Source organism: Sinohyriopsis cumingii, chromosome 10 (genome assembly GCF_028554795.1).
Source record: "Sinohyriopsis cumingii isolate HCF-2022 chromosome 10, ASM2855479v2, whole genome shotgun sequence".
Taxonomy (NCBI): domain Eukaryota; kingdom Metazoa; phylum Mollusca; class Bivalvia; order Unionida; family Unionidae; genus Sinohyriopsis; species Sinohyriopsis cumingii.
The window spans coordinates 1,238,497-1,259,231 of NC_142970.1; the positions used below are offsets into that span (position 1 = coordinate 1,238,497).

A 20,735-nucleotide genomic window follows, 5' to 3' on the forward strand; every position below is an offset into this window, starting at 1 on the left:
TAAATTTGTTAGAATATTCTTGAGGTAACATTTTCAATATTGCTATCAAATAAACCCATTCTTTGAAATTTAAAAACTGGGTACATCAAAATTTGGTATAAAATTTTGAACATGCCTGTTTAATCTATTTGCAAACGCGGTATTTGGTTTTATTTGCCTGGGTTTATGTACTTTTGAGTAAAGTCTGATTTGTCATTTGGATTATCAAGAAATTTTTCTCTGAATAAATCAAGGAAGGTCATATACCTTGCACTCATAGTTGAGAGGTTGGGAAATATGTGAAATAAACCAGGGAAGGCCATATAACTTGTACTCATATCAGAGAGGTTGGGAAGTATGTAAAATAAACCAGGGAAGGCCATATACATTGTACTCATAGTAGAGAGGTTGGGAAATATATGAAATATCGCTGCGCTTATTGCATTTACTACTTTTTCGCAGTCGTACTTTCCTGGCAAGATGTATTTGTTATCCTCTTGTAAAACAACACGACGGACCTCCCCTTTTCCAGTCATCTTCCCAATTGAACATGTTCAGTGTAAAATATTACACACAGTCGTGATGGAACCACCATATCCGATTGGCAAGCGTTTGATTGATTGTGATCTTTCTTTTTTAATTCTAATGTACAAAATATATACGATACACGCATCACAATTCCGGAAAATCAAGAAAGTTATCTTGTGTGTGTTTTATTTTAGATCACAGAAAAACCTACCTGCACGCCCACGTAAAACAGAAATAAGCAACGAAGTAGCCTTAGTGTGATAAAATACTTCTTATCACAAGTACACTGTTCTGGTCACTATTCAATGTGTCCCAATGCTGTAAAAAGGATCGATACTACTGTAAACATTCTCCATCGTAAAGTGGTTTCAGTTCACAGTTACCATTAGCATTTCTCGCATTCAGGTGCTACTAAAGGAACGACGATGTAATTTTCGGGGGGGGGGGGGGTTCTTTTTAACCATGATTTTTTTTCTTGTACCTCATGAGTATTTATTTTCAACTACTATAATTTGAATAAATAGGTCTTTGTCTTTTGTTTCTATAATTTAGACCAGTACTATTGTTTTTCAAGTTGTATTTGCGAACTGGATATGGCAGAAAAATACAAAGGATTCCCCAACCATCCCCATACCTACCTCCCGAAAATTAAATAGTCTGTCTCTCGAGAAGTCGAATTCTTAATAAAAGTGTTATGGGATTTTGTGTAGGTGTTCAGTGCATCAATAGGAACACTTTTTTCCGTATTATATTGTTGTCGTAAAACATAATTTTCGATGAACAGATGTAAATTAAATGCATCCTTAAATTCTCAATGTGCTTCTCGCATGAGAAAATACATGTCCATTCATGATTTTAATGAAAGCTATGTTTTTCAACGCTCAAAGGACGCTGCTTCGTTCTGGACAAGCCTTTTCATTTAGACCGGATGTGACTTACAAACTGTCTGTCAACTTGAAAGAGTTAACAGAAGTCATTTCTTATAATACGACATGCTTCCTTTTGTGCTTGCCATAAAACACCAACATTATTATTTAGTACTGATATTCACAGCTACCGGTACTTTTTCCGCATGGTCGCCCGTACGTTGACAGCGCCGATTTATTTCAGACACTAATTTACAGTTTTCGTGCAGTCACAGCCATGACGTAAAATCCACACCTATTAAAGAAACTTAAGAGAAGGTCTATGTTCACACTGGATAAGTAGTATGATAATAGAAGTTTTAGAGTTTTCTAAGCTCTCATGGTCAAAGCCTTCCCCGTGATATTTGTGAAGTTCTATGTGACCCACTGTTATGCGTTGGGGTGGTATGCTCCCAATATTTATTTGAATTACTGTGGAATTCCCACCCTGGCTCGTTTTTGTAGGAAGTGAAATTAGTGATAGAGAGAGGTAAAGCTCCGAGCCCCCAGTCAGCAATACCGACAATTAAATTATTAAGAACATAAAGGTGAAATTCAAAGAATAACAATTTAATACAAATTAAACGATATTAATTTCTCAACAAATCTTCTTCCTCTCGACCATGTAACAACCTATTTCATCACGTGATTATAGTGTGAGATCGCTTTCCCCTGTACTTGGTTTCTACTGATCAGTGTTAACTCCGCCAATTCCTCTCCTCCTTCCGGCGTTCTCCGTACTCCGATTCTTCCTATCCTCTTCCCCTTTTGTCTCCTTTTCTCCTCCTCCTGCTCTCTCTCTTTCTCCAGCAACTAGGCTTGTTCTCGGCCTACTGCCTTGTTCTATCCTGTCTCTCTCTGAGACTCGGGACTTGACTACCCGGTAGTTCTGTCCCCAAAAGCTTCCTACGAAAATCACAAGGACATTAGCATTTGTGTTAGCCATCTCGCCTCACACTACATCAACAATCAATCAATCATCAGATAAAGGCTATCTACATCTTTGGTCACGCATTCGTGCACATCGAAAACCACACACGTTCTTATAGAAAACAACGTTGCAATAAAGAGCGGTAACCTACTTAACATACAGACATCACTAAATTGCGTCATATATATATATATATATATATATATATATATATATATATATATATATTCTTAATCTCATTATTCTCAACAATATCATAACAATCCGACGCATTTCTGTACATTACACTCCCACAAGTGTACACAAATATTCAAATATCCATATTATTTAAATTTACACACTGCAACCATTTCCAAAGTTACAATTTAATTCAACAATTGCAAAATCTAGAATATCACATAAATAAATACACTAGTTTACCACGAAGTAACTAAATAGCGAATTACAATATTAATTCTGACAAGCGAGCAATCTACATAATCATAGCTCATTTCTCAAGAACGCATGTAAATTAAACAATACAAAGGTAATTCTACGTACTAACGATTCTAGTAAGTAAATATACATACTGCACATAATTACAATTACAATGCCGTAACATTCTGCAGCAATCGAGCAAATAACTCACTGACCTTTACGAAGCTTTCTGTCCTTGAATGTACCAAGGTTTTTCCCGCCAAATCACGAGTGGCTCCCGGAGTGATTGCTACAACTTTTCAGCACGATGCTTCACAATGACTAACTCGTTCCCAGCCCAAATGACTGTTAAATTCTGGTTCGAATTGATGGCCCCACCCTTCCTCAATTCTGATTGGATATCAATTCTACCCCAGTCGGTCCAACCTAACAGACGAGCCACAGGCCATCTGTCAACGCGGGGAGATTTACAACAGCATCGAGGGTCCTTTGTTCTAGAACAAAGCTTCTAACGTCTACATGTTAGTTTTGACACCTAACGAAGAGAACTCTTGTACAAACACGAATCGCAACGGCAGTGCAGGGTCGACATACTCATGGCGCTAACCCATTCCTTTGTTCCTGAGTTACGTAATCGCGGGCAGGCAAACGTGACAATATCATACGCGCATGTATTCCATTCCAAGAGGGAACCCGTCAAACAAAGTTAACATAAGGCGCTGTCGATGCTGTGTTAACAATGCTACCAGAACACGATAGAATAAATATCCTGGTGAAAACCATATCCCTCATTATAATTATTGCAGGCCTTAGATACGACTGGATATACGACTAGACTCTAACAATCAACTAAATCCTGAAGAATCTGCTTGTTACCGACATGATCTCATGTACAAAGCATCAAATGGTATCCGCATGCGTCAAAGTGCCGATATAGATTTTATCCATGACTTTAATACAGTTAATCCTACACTCGGAGAAAGAATTGCCAGATGGATCATCAAAAGAAGTATGAAATCTTAATTTCTCATTGGATTTAAAGCCTCAATATAACAAACGTGAAACTGTTTGGGATATATTACAGTCCGCGCGATTATTGAAAAGATGAAGCTGCCATTGAAAAGTTAGCTAGAGCAGTAAATGTCATCCAATGTGTTGCTCGAGCATGCTTAGCCAAACAAGTACTCTGGAAAATTTACCTGCCCGAACAAAGAAAGGTTTCTCGTAGATTGTTTGATGTGAGGATTTCCAACGAAAGTTCACCAGGTGAGTCTTTTATTTCTCCATACATGTCACTCATTTGTGATGTGTATCAACAACAAGTCTGTGTCCGTTTATAACATCTTAATGTTGTCAGCGTGCCGCAGTTGATCTTATCATAATAAAAGTCGTACATTAGTAATTTGGACAGACGCGCCAACTTAAATAGGCTTCGTTAGCTTCAGTTTGGTATTTTTACTATGTGCGGAAATGAATCAGCCATCAAATATCTTCTTCTTGGAAAAACCCTGAGAAATTTGTCTTGCTCAGAGAACCTGAGAAGGTCAACGCGGATACATTTGTGTAGATTCTCAACTGTTTTGAAAAACAAACATCTTTGTTTATTAGTTTGAAAAAGTCTTTCTCAACTCGTTAGTTACTGCGGAACTCATGTCTGTTATTGTTTGTTCGTAGGACGCCGTTCATGTGCACTTAAGAAATGTAACACTTAGTGGACTTTGCATATACGCATCTCCAGCTGCAGCTGAATATTACGCACGTAGACCACATATTTTTCTTTATTCATAGGTTTACAGGTTTAGAACCAGTATGATGCATTTCGTATACTTGTACTGATATGGGGACAACCAATCGGTACAGACCACGATCCGGGGCTTGCGGATATTCATTGTGGTTGTTGTGAAGATTGTCTGGATACTCCAGATCAGCCTCGTACAAGTACCCGGTGTCTTGTTACTTTTTAATATTCATTTATGTTTACGCTCTCATGACTGACCCATTCAAACCCACCAATAAGCATGGACTGCATTATTTCCGATCCTTCAAGACTGTTGATATTTACATACATGATCGCACGTTTTGGAGTCCTTCTGAATTACCAAAGACTTCCTGTTCATTCATTGAGATCCGTATATTCTTCTGAAATCGATACCTATCTGGTCATGACTCCTAAACACTCATGAAACATATTGTTTTTGGAAGGGACACTTAAGAACTAATAAGGAAATTGATCAGTCTCAATTTAGTACAACCTTATAAAATGGTACTAGCAGCTGCCTTGCTTGGCGCTTTGCCTTACGATGTTAGTGTTAGGACTGGTTGGTCTGGTGTCAGGATAATTTGACTGGTGCCCCAGTGTTAGTCATCACTATAAACTGCCACACTGCAGACATCGTGGCAATAAGAATAAAACTGATAAAGCTACGTTAATAATTTTTTTTAAAAATCGCACATATGATAACCAACCCTATGGGCTTTTATTATGAGTTCATAATGGAGTAATTCCAAAATTAATCAAACAAAATATCTATCGTTTGGCACGTTATTATTTCCAGACCATCTCTGATACTGGGATGTATACAAAAATAGTGTTTATACGACTACACTGGGGCAATAGAAGCAGCCAGACCTTGTATTGTTACCCTGGGCGGGCTAATTCGTGCTAGATAACTGCAATTTTGTAATGTGTTATGTTGAAGAAAAAATTTTGAATCTTTTTATTTTGTAGTTGTTTAATAATAGATGTTATTTTATTACGTCGGATAACCATCTTGATAGTGGATGGAGGAGGGGTAAGCCATGGAAACTTTTTTTTAGGGTTACCCATTTCAAAACATATGCCTTTGATGTCAAGTTCAGTATATAAAACAATAAATCTGCCAAGTAAAATAAATTATAGGTTTCATCTCAAATACTAAACAAACTGTCACGCGACCACTCCAATGGCCAAGTGGTTAGAGCGTCCGCCTCGGATGCGGTAGGTCGTGGACTCGAATCTCGTCCGAGTCATAGCAAAGACTTCTAAAAATGGTGCTAACAGCTACCTCTCTAGGCGCTCAGCATTAACATGTTATGGCTAGGACTGGTCGGCCTGTTGTCAGTTGTTGTTGTTGTTGTTGGGTTTAACGCCATCTTTCAGCACACGATAGGCTATATATGGCGGCCAGTATTAATGGTGGAGGAAGAACCCGGGAAATCCCCGGAAAGAACCACCGACCCTCGACAAGCTATTGGCAAGCTTTCTCACATACCCACTTTAGCAAGCCTTTTGTCAGGATTATGTGACTGGGTGGGACATCATGCTACACGTCTGTGGCATGATTCCCCAGTGCTAGAAGACATCACTATAAACTGCCACACTGCAGACATCGTAGCGATATGACTGGAAAATTTTTAAAGCTAAGTTAAAATCGAAATCGCACACACAAACGGTCATGCAGTGGTATGACCTGCAGTAACATATTTCAGTGTAATAATATTATCCTGACCAAAGAAATGTTTTTCATAATCCCTTCGCATATTTTTCATAAATTCATACTGAAAATTCGTTATGGTATTTTTGGAGGTATGCTCTTGCTTGGTACTTTTGGGAGCAGTAAATATTTATCAGTATTTCGGTAGGGGAGGGATTTTATGTACATATTTGGTATTTTTGGTAAAAAAAAAATTGGTTTATGATGGCCTCTAATAGGGCCAAAATATGAAAAATCACCCACCCCTGCCTCTTAATTTTCTCCTCTTGTGTGTGTCACGGAAATATATAAATTTTACGCGAATTTATTATGCTTATAATGATACAATACCCTTTTGAAAAAGTCGCTGAGATAGTTTTGTTCATAATTTCTGACAGTTTTATCAGTCTTGAAAGTTTCAGAATATACGACCTCATTAAAATCCAGCAATATAGTTTAGCGCATGTCCAGTGTGGCAATACAGATCGAACGTTTCACAAACGTTTTTGAAAACTTATGTCTTGTCATACAAATTTAAGTTATAACTACAGAGGTAAAGTTCAAAGGATAGAGAGAAGATAAAAGGAAACAAAAACGGCTGAGGTGTCTTGGATCATATCGCATCAACACTTCCGGGACGCACAGGACACATGGGCCAATCCTTTGAGGAGGCATTGTTACAGTTTTCATACTCAAATACATGACCTTAAAAGTCAAACTTAGGAAATATTTTCTTCCGCTTATAATGTGTATTCAAACCATCCTGTATTCTGGGACAAGTATTTCCTCTTCTTAAACTCACTCTCTTTGCGACCTTTTATTTCACGTCAAAACATTTCTACACCACAGCACTCTTTTAAACGTAAATGCATCAAGCTTCAAATATGATCGTGAGAAGATTCTGTGGAATTCTGCGCGAAAACACAAAATTGGCATTGGAATGTAATAGGCCCAATGCATCTAGTAAGAGGCAACTTACAGAGATGTGAACAGAGCTGGCTCAGTGGTTAGCGTGCTGGATTCGCGATCGATTAGATTGCGGTTTGAATCATACCATCGGATCAGTCCTGCATGTTACCGTAATGTTCATTTGGGCAAGGGCCTTGACTCCAGCTGCATTGACATTAAATAGCCATTCAGTGTTGCTGTATCATAATGCAACAAACCAAATCAAATGCACGTTATTCTTGACATTTCAAGTGCTGGAAATTCGTATCGGTGTTTGTGAATAATTGACTATCCACTTTTATGCCTGCAAACTTGCCGAATGCCGGCGAATAACCAGATCTGTCCAGTTTACAACATGGTATACACATGACCTTATCATTCTGTACTTTGTTGTTGAGTTTAATTATAGTGGCGTGCGCACAATTGTGCATGTGCCACATTTTTCTGACTGCACCGCAGCCTGCTAGTTGTTCCTGGGGAGGGGAATAGTACCACCTCTCCCAGGTTTTTATGGGTTCAAGGAACCCTCATAGTTTGGCCTCAGTCTGTGGGTCCATAAAGGTCTCTTACATTTGAATGGTTGGCTGTCATCAGTGGGAAGGAGAGCTCGGGAACGGTCCTGGTTGCTTCACATCGCTGGTTTCTTGTTGCATTTGCCTGGTGTTTCTTGCGTTTTTTTGTTGTTGTTGTTGTTGTTGTTGTTTTTTCCCAAAATGTTCTAAAATTCTGTACTTGATATTGTGAAACTATTGGAATCTCTGACAGTATGAATAAAATGGGTTTGCACAATTTACAAAGACATTGAGCTGGGTAGCTTTTTTTATTTTAGATCGCATAGCGTTCAAGTGCTCGTATCGTTAATGTGTGTGTGTGTGTGTGTGTGTGAGAGAGAGAGAGAGAGAGAGAGAGAGAGAGAGAGAGAGAGAGAGTGGGGCGATAGTATGATGATTTGTTCGTTTCTTAGTAAAAGGGACGTAAATTATGGCTATTTTCCAAGTTCAGAATAATTTCTCCCAGTTTGTTCATTATAACATGTATTTGAACCAGATGTCTTCAGATAAGCACATCATAAACTATTGGTTGTAATTCCTTCTGATTGATATCAGTACCTATATTACTTTATTGTAATTACATTTATGTAAAATTATTTCATCAACATAAATAGCTGGTTGTTCTAGTGGCAGTCTATTAAATATTTGTACCGTCAAGGTGCTCCTCAGTTAGAATGAATTATCATGTGTACCTTCTGCTGTGCTTACTTTAAGCCCTAATGCCCAAATACAAGATATAATGGCCAAATAGGACAGAAGCCTTGAGACATATTTTCATTTCGTTTAAGTACAAAATTTGAGCTTTTGTGCGGCACACGTTTAAGAAAGTTGTCTGAATCATAAAGACTTCACTTTATCTATAAATTTAGCAAACCTGAGTTTGTTTTTATATATAGATTTCACTGTAAAACAAACTGGTAATTTTTCATTAAGATCGTAAGAATGGAACTATTATCAAAACTGTAACATTTATTCAGTGAATAATATTGAACAGAATATTTAATTTCCTTTTTGTTGGTTTCAAGGAAAACTTTGAGCACATTATTGCATATCTTGCTGAGGAAATAGCTAATAGCTTTTCCCAAAGACACACTGAGACAACCGACCCGGGCTGGCGTGGTCGGGTATTGATCCTGCGACAATTGTTGAGCGACATTGTGACCTCTGTGCTAGCTTCCTAGTTGACAGACGTGTTGGGCTACTGTGTGATATGTTTCTTTGATTTTGAAGTATCAAGTTGATCATGGAATTTTTAAAGAGAAGTGAAAGTGTAAACTATTCCTTACAAGGGATGTTGGTCAGATTTGCTGAGGATATTTCTACACTATCCCTCAATTTCTAGTTGAGGTGATGGACTTAAACGTATTATAGCTTTCTATACAGCAAATCTTAAAATGATACCTAAAGAAACTATACAATGCACGAGCTGAACATTTGTGTGTTCATTTAAGGTTTAACGTTAGGAGCATGCTGTCCTTTTTGTCTTTTTATATCACATTTTACTCACAAGCAGCCTTACATTTGGTTAGGATCAATCGTTGCAAATTGTTAACATACTATATATTATATGTATTTTCAACAAAGTGCGGAGAAAAATAAATATAAGTTAAAATAATTACATTAATTTCACAATGGTCTATCCCCCCTCCCCCTATTTGAGGAAAAATCCGAAAGCACGGTTTAACTTGCATGATGTTCAGGTATTGCCTAGTGTACATATACTATTTGTCTACGGTCTGATGGTACATTTCCTTGATGGTTTTCATACGAAATGCTTCATAAGACTTTCGGGGTGTTTCCGGTGAAATTGATGATTATTTTAATCTGTCTTCGCTGATGGGTCTAACAGAATAAAGCCTGAATGCAAATTTGTGAAGCAATTTGTGTTCCCATACGATTGGAGTTGAAACCGTGGAATTATGAACATTTAAACTGAAATGAAGGAACAAGTCATCGTTTACGAAGGTCGATTTGACAATTGAAAAGGATACATAATTTAGTCAGGTCTGTCGTTAAAGTTGCACCAGTCTGTCAATTTGGAGAGCTGAATATGCCCGCCGGCTACAGACGACATTTTATGATTTGACGTCGTTATCTCCAAATGAAAAGGAAATAACGCGAATGTCTCACTTGTGACACTGAGTCAAACAATTCTCCTGGAAAAGGTTCCCACCAGCTAAGGTATCCAGTCAAAGACTAGTTCATTATAGTTAGCATGTTAAGTAAGCCTAAAGGGCCAAAGGTCAGTATCAAAGATCGACTGTATAGTTAATTTCAGGATTCTGTAGATTTTGAAGTTCTACATCTGTCATAACATACGGAAATTTCCGGTCACTAATGATCATTCTTGACAAGATTATGACAGTGTTAGATTTTATTTTTAAATAACGACTTGCACATCCATATATATATATATATATATATATATATATATATATATATATATATATATATATATATATATATATATATATATATATATATATATATATGTATGTATGTATGTGTGTGTGTGTGTGTCAGAGAAGGCAAACTGCCTTATACGTATGTTCCTGTTTTAATAACGAATAAAGTTGTTATGTCCTCCCAATGAATGATTGTAAATGCGTCACTCTTGTCAGAAGTAGCCTTTTGTATGTAAAATGGCAGTTTAACAGCATTTTGATATTCTTGATGAACTGTTCTGTAAACTCGTGGATATCAATATATATGACGGGAACGTTATTGGAGTTGTATTCGTATACCTACGTCAAACTTTTAACACTGTTAATCATTAGAGTTTAATACATAAAAAATTTCAGTATATAACGTTGCTATGGTTTTCATCTATCTCGATAGTTGATAGCAAGTTGAGAGTTGGTGCGATGCTGTCTCTGATTTTAAAGAAATTCCCGTTGGAGTACCACGTGAACCAATTTTAGGTTCTCTTTTTTATATTTTTATATGCCAAAGGAAGGAATGAAATTTGGTTCCCGAACGTAGAACGTTTGGTACTTAGACCTAAAGTCATTACATCCCGGATCGGACAATAAGTAAATTTAGTTCGGCCGAGATAACATGGCAGTTCATTTGGTTCTATAGTGGGGATTTCTGCAGGTGAAATTCTTTTTTTCTTCTTTATTGAAGTGACTTTCTGTACATTATTCATTGTTGATTTAATAGAGCATCGAGAGTTCAACACAGAGATATGGGATTTCCATGTTTCCTAAGTTTTCTGTCTCAGATGGTACACCGGGCTGTTAGCTAGGTATTTATGGCATTTATGCTGAGTTTTAGCTTGATATATACGGCCTTTATACTGAATTTTATTGGCAAAAATGGCCCTTATATCGGCAATTAGCTTGAAAAAATATGGCAGTTTTACCGAGTTTTAGCTTGGTATGTACGGCCTATACAGTGAGTTTTAATTTATTAGGTTGGTGTTGAAACCAAGGACCTGTTTCGGATCCTTTAAAGTGTCCTTAAAGGCGTCATCCTACCATGGTTTCTTGACAGGTTTATGACATGCCGAAGTTTCTGTATTGTATTCCAAGCAACATCTGGAGTACGTTACTTAGTAAACAAGGGTATCAGATTCACTACTTTTTCTAAATTTGTTTGTATAATTTCCAGCCTGATTATGTCCACCCACCTCGGGGTCGGTGGGTGGGGACCTAACACCGTTATCATCTGCGCGTTTCATTCCAAACAGAGGTGTTCATTGTAAGTAACTACCCTACTTGCCAGTCATTTCCAGTTCCTGGACAAGTCCATTTTCAGCGAATGGGTGTGTGCACGACTACGCATGTACGTACATACAAGGAAAATATTACGTCGTCTGCTTCCGATACTTACAATTTACAATCAAGCAAATATGGCGCCGAGTTTGTATGGAAAGTCCATTTGGGCATGAAAGGCGCAGAGGATACCAGTATTAGAGCCACTCTGGTTAGTCAGGAAAAACCCCGGAAAGAACCACCGACTCAAGAGAAGCTACTAGCAAGCTTTCTCACATATCCACATTATCCGAATATGAGACTCGAACCCAGGCAGACAGAGGTGAGATAGCAGTGATCCGTAACGGAGAGCACTGTAAACTACTCGGGCCCCGTGTGTGTGTGTGTGTGTGTGTGTGTTTTAGTTTGCATTGTTGTTAGGTTACATTACTTTGTATCAAATGTACAATTAACTTCTTGTTTAGCTATAGCCCGGTATCTACCTTTCTTCTTTCTGTTAAATATCTGATTTATAGTCGGTTGAATAGTTATTGAATTTATAGTCAGTTAAATAGTTATTAGATTTATAGTCACTTATATAGTTATTGGATTTATAGTCAGTTCAATAGATTTTGAAAACTAATGTTTTCCTGTTGTTGTTTTTTTTTACCTCGAATGCCGCCTTCCAGTGAAGGCTTGATTATCATAGTTGATGTCATATCGAATGCCTCTTTCCAATGAAGGCTTGATTATCATAGTTGATATATCGAATGCCGTCTTCCAATGAAGGCTTGATTATCATAGTTGATATCATATCGAATGCATCCCTCCAATGAAGGCTTGACTATCATAGTTGATATCATATCGAATGCCGCCCTCCAATGAAGGCTTGACTATCATAAATGATATCATATCGAATGCAGTCCTTCAATGAAGGCTTGATTATCATAGTTGATATCATATCGAATGCAGCCCTCCAATGAAGGCTTGACTATCATAGTTGATAACATATCGAATGCCGCCCTCCAATGAAGGATTGACTATCATAGTCGATATCATATCGAAGAAGATCATCATTTTAATTTAAGTGGAAAGTTATATAGTATAAATAAAATGGAAAGATGGCATCACTATTTATAGAGTAACCTTCATTATGTCATCCCGTCTACACATTCTTACTGTGTTACGATTCTAATCATACTGTCAAGTTTACTGGTAATGTTATGATTCTAATCGTACTGTCAAGTTTACTGGTAATGTTACGAATCTAATCATATTGTCAAGTTTACTGGTAATGTTACGAATCTAATCATATTGTCAAGTTTACTGGTAATGTTACGATTCTAATCATACTGTCAAGTGTACTGGTAATGTTACGAATCTAATCATACTGTCAAGTTTACTGGTAATGTTACGATTCTAATCATACTGTCAAGTTTGCTGGTAATGTTACGATTCCAATCATATTGTCAAGTTTACTGGTAATGTTACAATTCTAGTCATGCTGTCAAGTTTACTGGTAATGTTACGATTCTAATCATACTGTCAAGTTTACTGGTAATGTTACGATTCTAATCATACTGTCAGGTTTACTGGTAATGTTTGGTTTTGTTTGTTTACTGCTGTTGCACACTGATTAATTTTATTTTACAGATATAGATTTTCATGTGTCAAGTTTTTGGTGTTAAACACTGGAAACAGTGGCTATCGCTTAAAGAAATGGAGAACAAAATATTTTATATTCATTTCATCAATGCAATCTCGGCACTGGTAGATAAATATGTGACACACCATTCAGGCTTATTTCATTTAAACTGAACTAGCCAATAAAACAATAGCTATTTGGATTAAAAAGATGTGTATAGAACTAGTGAAGACTATATAACAGGGCAAACATATGAAGCCTCACGAGTTTGCTTTGAACATTTTGCCAAACCCGAACCTTAGAACCTTTTTCCAACACTCGGCTTGGGAGATAATCGCTAAAGGTAGACGGTGTGAAAAGAGAGGTCAGTTTTAGTAATTTCTTTAAAAATAAAAACAAGCATGAAAGCAGGAGTGGGAGATCATGATTACTTAGACTATTGCAAGACATGTAAATACAGAGAGAGAGAGAGAGAGAGAGAGAGTAAATACAAAGAGAGTGAATTCAAGATAAAGGTCATAGATCTCTAGGGACAACGTGACATGTAAATAAAAAGAGAGTGAAATCAAGGCCAGTGTCAGAGATCTTATAGGGACAAGAACACAAACTGAAAAATATGCTGAATGACAGACCAAAGTCAAACATGCGAATGTTCTTTAGAGTGAAAAAAGGTTTTATTCTACACAGAACTTCAACAGTGGCAACAGATAAAGTTCATACTCAGCATAATTGAGCCAAAAGTTAGAAATCTTTGCCACTGGACAAGTACATTAATTCAGTTAACATATTAAAACATGAAATACTCAGAAAACGTAAGATGTGCAGAAAACTTAGTGCAAAAGAGGAAATGATCTTAGCTTCTGTGAAGTGTCGAATTTTGAATTACAGAAATTTTAAAGCTGAATGCATTCAGCAGTTAAAGTCTTATCACAGTTAAGCCAGAAAAGTCTTTGTGAAAGGTCACTTCGAACTTTCGTCGTTCATCTCCGCCATGTCAGTGTAAACCTTAAAGGAACAATATTTCCGACCCAGTGAAATGGACCGGGATATCTTAACATGGTACTTAGAAGGTAAACATCTGAGCTACCGACCCTAACCACTTGATAGTAACTTATGTCCACTTATCATATTTTGAAAGGGAAAATTGTCCCTCAGTGTCGTACACAGATTCTGAGCTGTCTAAATCTGATGAAAGAAATTATTTCTTTGGGTAAGATTAGGGACCACCGCCTTCGATTGGGTAGAATAAATTAGGACGTACACTTTAGAGCAATCTGACTTTAAAGTGACGACCCTAGTCGAAATTCTTTAGTCTGGAAATTTCCTGGAAGAGGATTTGTCTCGACTCCGTGGAAGTCTAAGATTAGTGCTTTCCTCGTGAAACAAGAAAGGGTCCAGTTGGTCTTCGTGTAAAAGGAAAGGCATGTTTAGTGCTAGAACGCACGTCCTGAAGGAAGGAAAGAAACAGAGACGAGGAACAGCTTTCGGAGAGAAGGGCGAGACAGTCCGAAGACAGGAGTACGGGAAAAGAAAGAAAGAAGGACGAGGTCAGAATAAAGGGACCAGGAAGTTCATGAAGGGGCAGAACCTAATGTTTAGGAAGGATGAACTTGGAGACGTTGATATACGGTCAAAGTGAATGAAGGTGTTGCAATCGATCGTGGACAGTGAGCTTTTTCACTTCTCGTTATGATGATGTAATAAATCCAAATTGGACACACCAGTTAAATTCTACTATATAATCTAACTTGAATTTGAATTGCCGGTATTAACTTGTTCTGATTAAATTTGTTATTTTCTTGTCAAAGGGGGCTCGTATTGTTTTATTTCTTCTCAGTATTCTCCCTCCGTTTTCTTGAAATTCCATTCTTCTTTCACTCCAGCCGGGCTATAATATCGAGGGAGGTCATCCTCTGGATAACGCCAGCCAAACCCAATTAACCACCCCTCTTTATAAGAGGTCGACGTTACAGCTTCAATGAAGTTGTGATAAATGTTGTTAGATGAAGATTTAGCAAACATGTATGATATTTCTACTTCATATGTATCAGATTTTTTTTTTTTTTTTTTTTTTTTTTTGCTGTTTTAATTCAGGTGTTTATTGGAAGATTTTTGGTATTCAATCAACCAAAGTAGATAGTTCATTCTAATCTTTCACCACACTTCCAGAATGAATAATATCGTTATATAATGCATATTATAGATTGCTCTGAAGTGTTTATTGATAACCACAAATTGTAGAAATCCATGCAAAACTTGGAGTGATTAGAATTATGGTCCTTCTTAGTATCACACCTACTGGTATTATTAGCTTCTTATACAATATTTGGTGGAGGATGACATGTGATAAACATATCACACAGCATTCGGGTCTCTTGGGTGGGATGGCAAGTCATAAGCATATTACACTAAATTCAGGTTTATTGGGTGGCATGACATGTGATACGCATATCACACTGCATTCGAGGTTTTTGGGGTGGGATAGGAAGTGATAAGCATATTCACTTGTTATGTATATTTGATTTAATTTAATTGTTTGTTTGTTAGTTTTAATTTTAATTTTTTAAAATTCCATTACATGTTATAGTAATGCACTTGTATTTACTGGAATTTTACATTTTTTAGAAATTGGTTTGATCTGTTTGTTTTTCTTTCGTAAAACCTATTATTAGAACTTTGTATCTTAATGATGACATAGTTCCTGACCTTGGTACGGAATTAGCAAGAGTTGAAGTAAACAACTTGGTTTTGAAATTTGTTTTAATTCATTCTTAATATGTGATTATTAGAGTGAAATCGGGGCTTGAATGGGAGTCCGTGATGTAAAGCTTCTGTCTGGTTCTGGGAAGTGATCACGTGACCCTCATACAGGAATCTGTTTTGCGTCTTAAATGAGTGTATAGCCTTTTTCTATTGAGAATTTAGTAGTTGGGCTTTTAAACACTTCGACGTCAATGTCGTGTTTTTTTTCTGTTGTGATCAATTGGAGTTTAATACTTCAATGTTTCTTCAGATTATATGGATTCTACGAGATTAATTCATTTCCCTGGGAATATTTAGGTGCTCATGCAGAATTCTTGGACAAAGACATTATTGGAATTTTAGTCGGAATTCAAATACCGGAATACTATTTTATATGGTACAACAAAGAACTGTTGACACGTAAATACTATACTGGCTACAGTATATTTCATTGTCTTCCATTTTTGATTTTCGTCGGGACTCGAACTCAAATTCATTAGAACATTTGATTAATAGGACTTCGTAGTTTTAATTCTATGATTATTCTTGGATTATTTTTGGATTTGATTCTTAAAACCCAAGTTCTTTTTCTCATTTTTACCTTGTTCTTCTAGGGAAATAAATTATTTGTTAAATTTTACAAAGCCTGTTGTCTTCACTTCTTGTTACTGTTTATGAGAGCCTAACCACATGACATAGAAAATTGGGGCCTCGTCCGAGATATATGAATTTTGGCTAAAATATTTCAGAAAACTTTGTTTTTTGAAATACTAATTCACCTAGTTTTTTTATAACAATTTTTAAATCCCAAGTATTATTTTACAATTTTGAAATCTTTAGTGAAATCAGCAAACTTCTTCTACATTATCATCAAAAGTAGAGAATTGTTTTGAATTTTACTCAGGAGTGGTTGGAAAGTGAGAGAGACAGATGCAAATGCAAATGTATTTTCAAATTAGGTTAAAAGAATTAGAGCTGGCAAAGGGAAAATACTCCCCTACTTTTGATGTTTTAAGAAACACGTAACACACTAATTTCAGGGCTTTGGGGTGAGATGGCAAGTGATAATCATTTGACACTAAATTCAGGGTGTTGGGGTTGGGAAGGCAAGTGATAAGTATATCACACAAAATTCAGGGTTTTGGGGTTGGAATCGTAAGTGATAAGCATTACACACTAGATTTGGTTTTTTGGGGATGGGATGGCAAGCGATTAGCATATCACACTAAATTCATGTTTTGGGATTGGGATGGCAAGTGATAAACATATTACACTAAATTTGGGTTTGAGGGTTGGGATGCCAAGTGATAAGCATATCACACTAAATTCAGGTTTTCTGGGTTGGCATGGCAAGTGAAAAGCATTTTACACTAAATTTGGGATTTTGGGGTTGGGATGGCAAGTTATAAGTATATCACACTAAATTCAGGGTTTTGGGTTTGGGATGGCAAGTGATAAGCATATTACACTAAATTTGGGTTTGAGAGTTGGGATGCCAAGTGATAAGCATATCACACTAAATTCATGGTTTTCTGGGTTGGGATGGCAAGTGATAAGCATATCACACTAAATTCATGGTTTTGAGGTGGGATGGCAAGTGATAAGTATATCACACTAAATTCAGGTTTTTGGGATTGGGATGGCAAGTGATAAGCATGTTACACTAATTTGGGTTTGAGGGTTGGGATGCCAAGTGATAAGTATGTCACACTAAATTCAGGTTTTGGGGATTGGGATGGCAAGTGATAAGCATATTACACTAAATTTGGGTTTGAGGGTTGGGATCCCAAGTGATAAGCATATCACACTAAATTCAGGTTTTCTGGGTTGGGATGGCAAGTGATAAGCATATCACACTAAATTAAGGTTTTCTGGGTTGGGATGGCAAGTGATAAGTATATCACACTAAATTCAGGTTTTGGGGATTGGGATGGCAAGTGATAAGCATATTACACTAAATTTGGGGTTGAGGGTTGGGATGGCAAGTTATAAGTATATTACACTAAATTTAGGATTTTGGGTTTGGGATGGCAAGTGATAAGCATATTACACTAAATTTGGGTTTTGGGGGTTGGGATGGCAAGTGATAAGCATATCACACTGAATTCATGTTTTTGGGGTTGCGATGGCAAGTGATAAGCATATCGCACTAAATTTGGGTTTTTGGGGATGGGATTTTAAGTTTTAAGCATATTACACTGCATTCAATTTTTTTGTGTGTGGATGGAATGGCATGAGATAAATATATCACACTACACTCAGGGTTTTTCGGATGAAACGACATGCGAGAAACATATCACACCACAATCAGGGTTTGGGGGATGGAATGACATGTGATAAACATAACACACACTATATTCAGGGTTTTTAGATATGTCTTGAACCATGTGCCACTATTATGACTTACAGAGAAAATTTCCGACTTGAGATGAACTAATAATTCACGCAACATTACTTTTTCCATCAGGACAACATTACTTTTTCCATCAGGACAACGTTACTTTTTCCATCAGGACAACGTTACTTTTTCCATCAGGACAACATTACTTTTTCCACCAGGACAACGTTACTTTTTATCAATGAGTTCGGCTCTGTTATGGAAATTAAGGGAAGGAAGACAGATTTTATATTGAGTAGGTCATCAGATGAATGAAATACTTCACAATTGTGAAATTTTATCTTCCTTTTGCCCGTTGTCAGCAGTTTGGATAGTTATAACAGTTGGTGGAATTTTGTAACCTTTATTCCACTCTGCCAATGTACCGAGCTGATTGTCAACATTACATTTTGTTAATAAACTTGATGATAGTTCTTTATCAAATACGTAGTTTTTACTGATGGCAAAATATTGAACAAAAACCTCTAATAGAAACTGAATTTGTTACAGTTTCAAATAATTACTCATAAATGATTACAATGTGCCATTCAAATTTATATGAGGGTAAAATAATTATTTATTAATAATATAATACGACAAAATTTTGGGTTGTTAGAATCTCCATTTGTCTTTGAATTTAAATATTCACTATTATGCTATGAAATGGAATCTCTTTAATCTTTCGAAAAATTTACATTTTGCAAATATTCTTTTTCATGTAATTATCTAAATTAAAGAGTATCCACTGAGTTCCAGTTTCTGATGACATTCAAGTTCAAAATTTCTTAATCACATAACAGAACCAAATGCATCTTGCAATAATGTTCAGTTTGAAGACACAACTTACTGGCTAATTGAATATTCAATACGCGCGCGAGCGCGTTAGAGTGTCGACCGTTCATTTTTCACTGGATACTGTTGTGTAGTTCCATTATGTTTTTGATAATAATGCGTTTTCAGGATTTTATCTGGCAGGTTAAAAACGTTTTTAAGACTATAATTTTATATTTTACAAAACGGATATGATTTGAAGATTAGAGACTAGTGGAAACCTAATTTTATTTATTGGGAATCCTACGTGTGTTAATTGTACCTAACTAATGCCTTTATCAGTATTAAATCTACTCCAAGAAATATTATAAATGATAAATACGTGTATATATAGCTGTGAGCAAGTAACACCATTTACCAAATAAATACCATATATACTTTTTGGACAAAATTAAACTTATTGGCACAAACCTATACAATGCGGTCATCAGTCTTCAGGTTTTTAGATGGTGTACATCTAGTTCTTAAAAAAAAAAACAAAAAAAAAAACAAAAAAAAAAAAAAAACATTTCTTTGACCTGAAATTTATACTGTGGTAAAACAACTCTTTCTGCCATTCACATAGAAAGAATTTATAAATAACCTTTTCTCACTCCATTCATTTTGGTGTTGCTTTGCCCGTTCCTGTTTCTGAACACATTTCAACTTTTGTCCAATCCGATTCCATTCCTCTCATCCGACCAGCCGGTACAAATCTGTGATGTATCTGGAAGGCTCTCGTCGTTGTTGTTATTGTTATTATTATTATTATTATTATTATTGCTGTTGTTGTTTTTCTGAGTTTTGGGGGGAGGGGGCTAAAATATAAAGCCATGTTCTGATGGTAGAAGGGTAAATCCACGGACATGATTCTAAAACAAAGGGAAGCTAGTTCTTTGTTTACATCTTTAGCCAAACCCCTTTTAGACAGGAATTCACGAATTCACCCACTTCCCAATAAAAGACGTCGTCTAAAGTCGTCATATTCTGATCACTTGGATCAGTATTGTAAATATATGTATAACTTGGATAGAAAAAAATGGTAACAAGACAGACTATGAAAGACAGTAAACCTCAAAATTCAGTGTCCATTACTATGCATCATTGTTTACACTGTTGACAAGATTTTTAGCCCCTGAGTCGGCTCTATTTATTCCATCTGACTACTACGTAAAGAGTTATTCAGTATGTCGTTACGCTGTGTGCAATATGTATACTGCTGATTAATGATGATTTAATGGATGTAATCATTACTCTTACACATCATTTCAGCGTCTTAATCATCTTGATATATTCTCTTGTTTATGTGTATATAACTTCATTTAGTTGTAAGCTATTACATAAAACGATGGTTTGGCGAATCATATTTGTAACCTACCCACCCACCCACCCCCAACATCAACAAAAAAAACCCCCCAAACTTAAATATGTCTTGCTTCTTACGACATTATCAAGTAAAAGCTTAACATTTCACTGTATACAAGCTTAACATTTCACTGTGTACAATATTAACATATCACTGTGCACAAATGTAATATATCACTGTGTAAAAGCTTAACATTTCACTGTGCACAAGCTTAAAATATCACTGTGGCGTACAAACATACTAATCTTGTCTGCTTTGGATAGTGTCGTCAAGCTCATTACCACGATAATTGTGTTTAAATGGTTTTCAGCAAATCGAACAAAATTACAAACCGTCTCAAAAATTGGCCTATCAATTTCAATACATTTTACAATTAAGGATTTTCATGT

At 36.3% G+C, this 20,735-nt stretch overlaps 1 protein-coding gene and 1 long non-coding RNA gene across 4 annotated transcripts in view; one reads left to right on the forward strand and one right to left on the reverse strand.

The window, feature by feature from the left end:
• The window catches only part of LOC149789481 (electroneutral sodium bicarbonate exchanger 1-like), a 258,615-nt gene that overhangs the window by 13,199 nt on the left and 224,681 nt on the right, over nt 1-20,735 (forward strand). The window lies entirely within an intron of this gene.
• On the reverse strand, nt 1,967-4,199 carry LOC149789482 (uncharacterized). Of its 2 annotated transcripts, none has more exons than XR_016423949.1 (2): nt 3,960-4,199; nt 1,967-2,318 (listed from the first exon to the last, which is right to left on the reverse strand). It is a non-coding gene; the product is annotated as an uncharacterized LOC149789482 (long non-coding RNA). The 2 variants fall into 2 exon arrangements; XR_016423948.1 differs by lacking the exon at nt 3,960-4,199 and adding an exon at nt 2,976-3,953.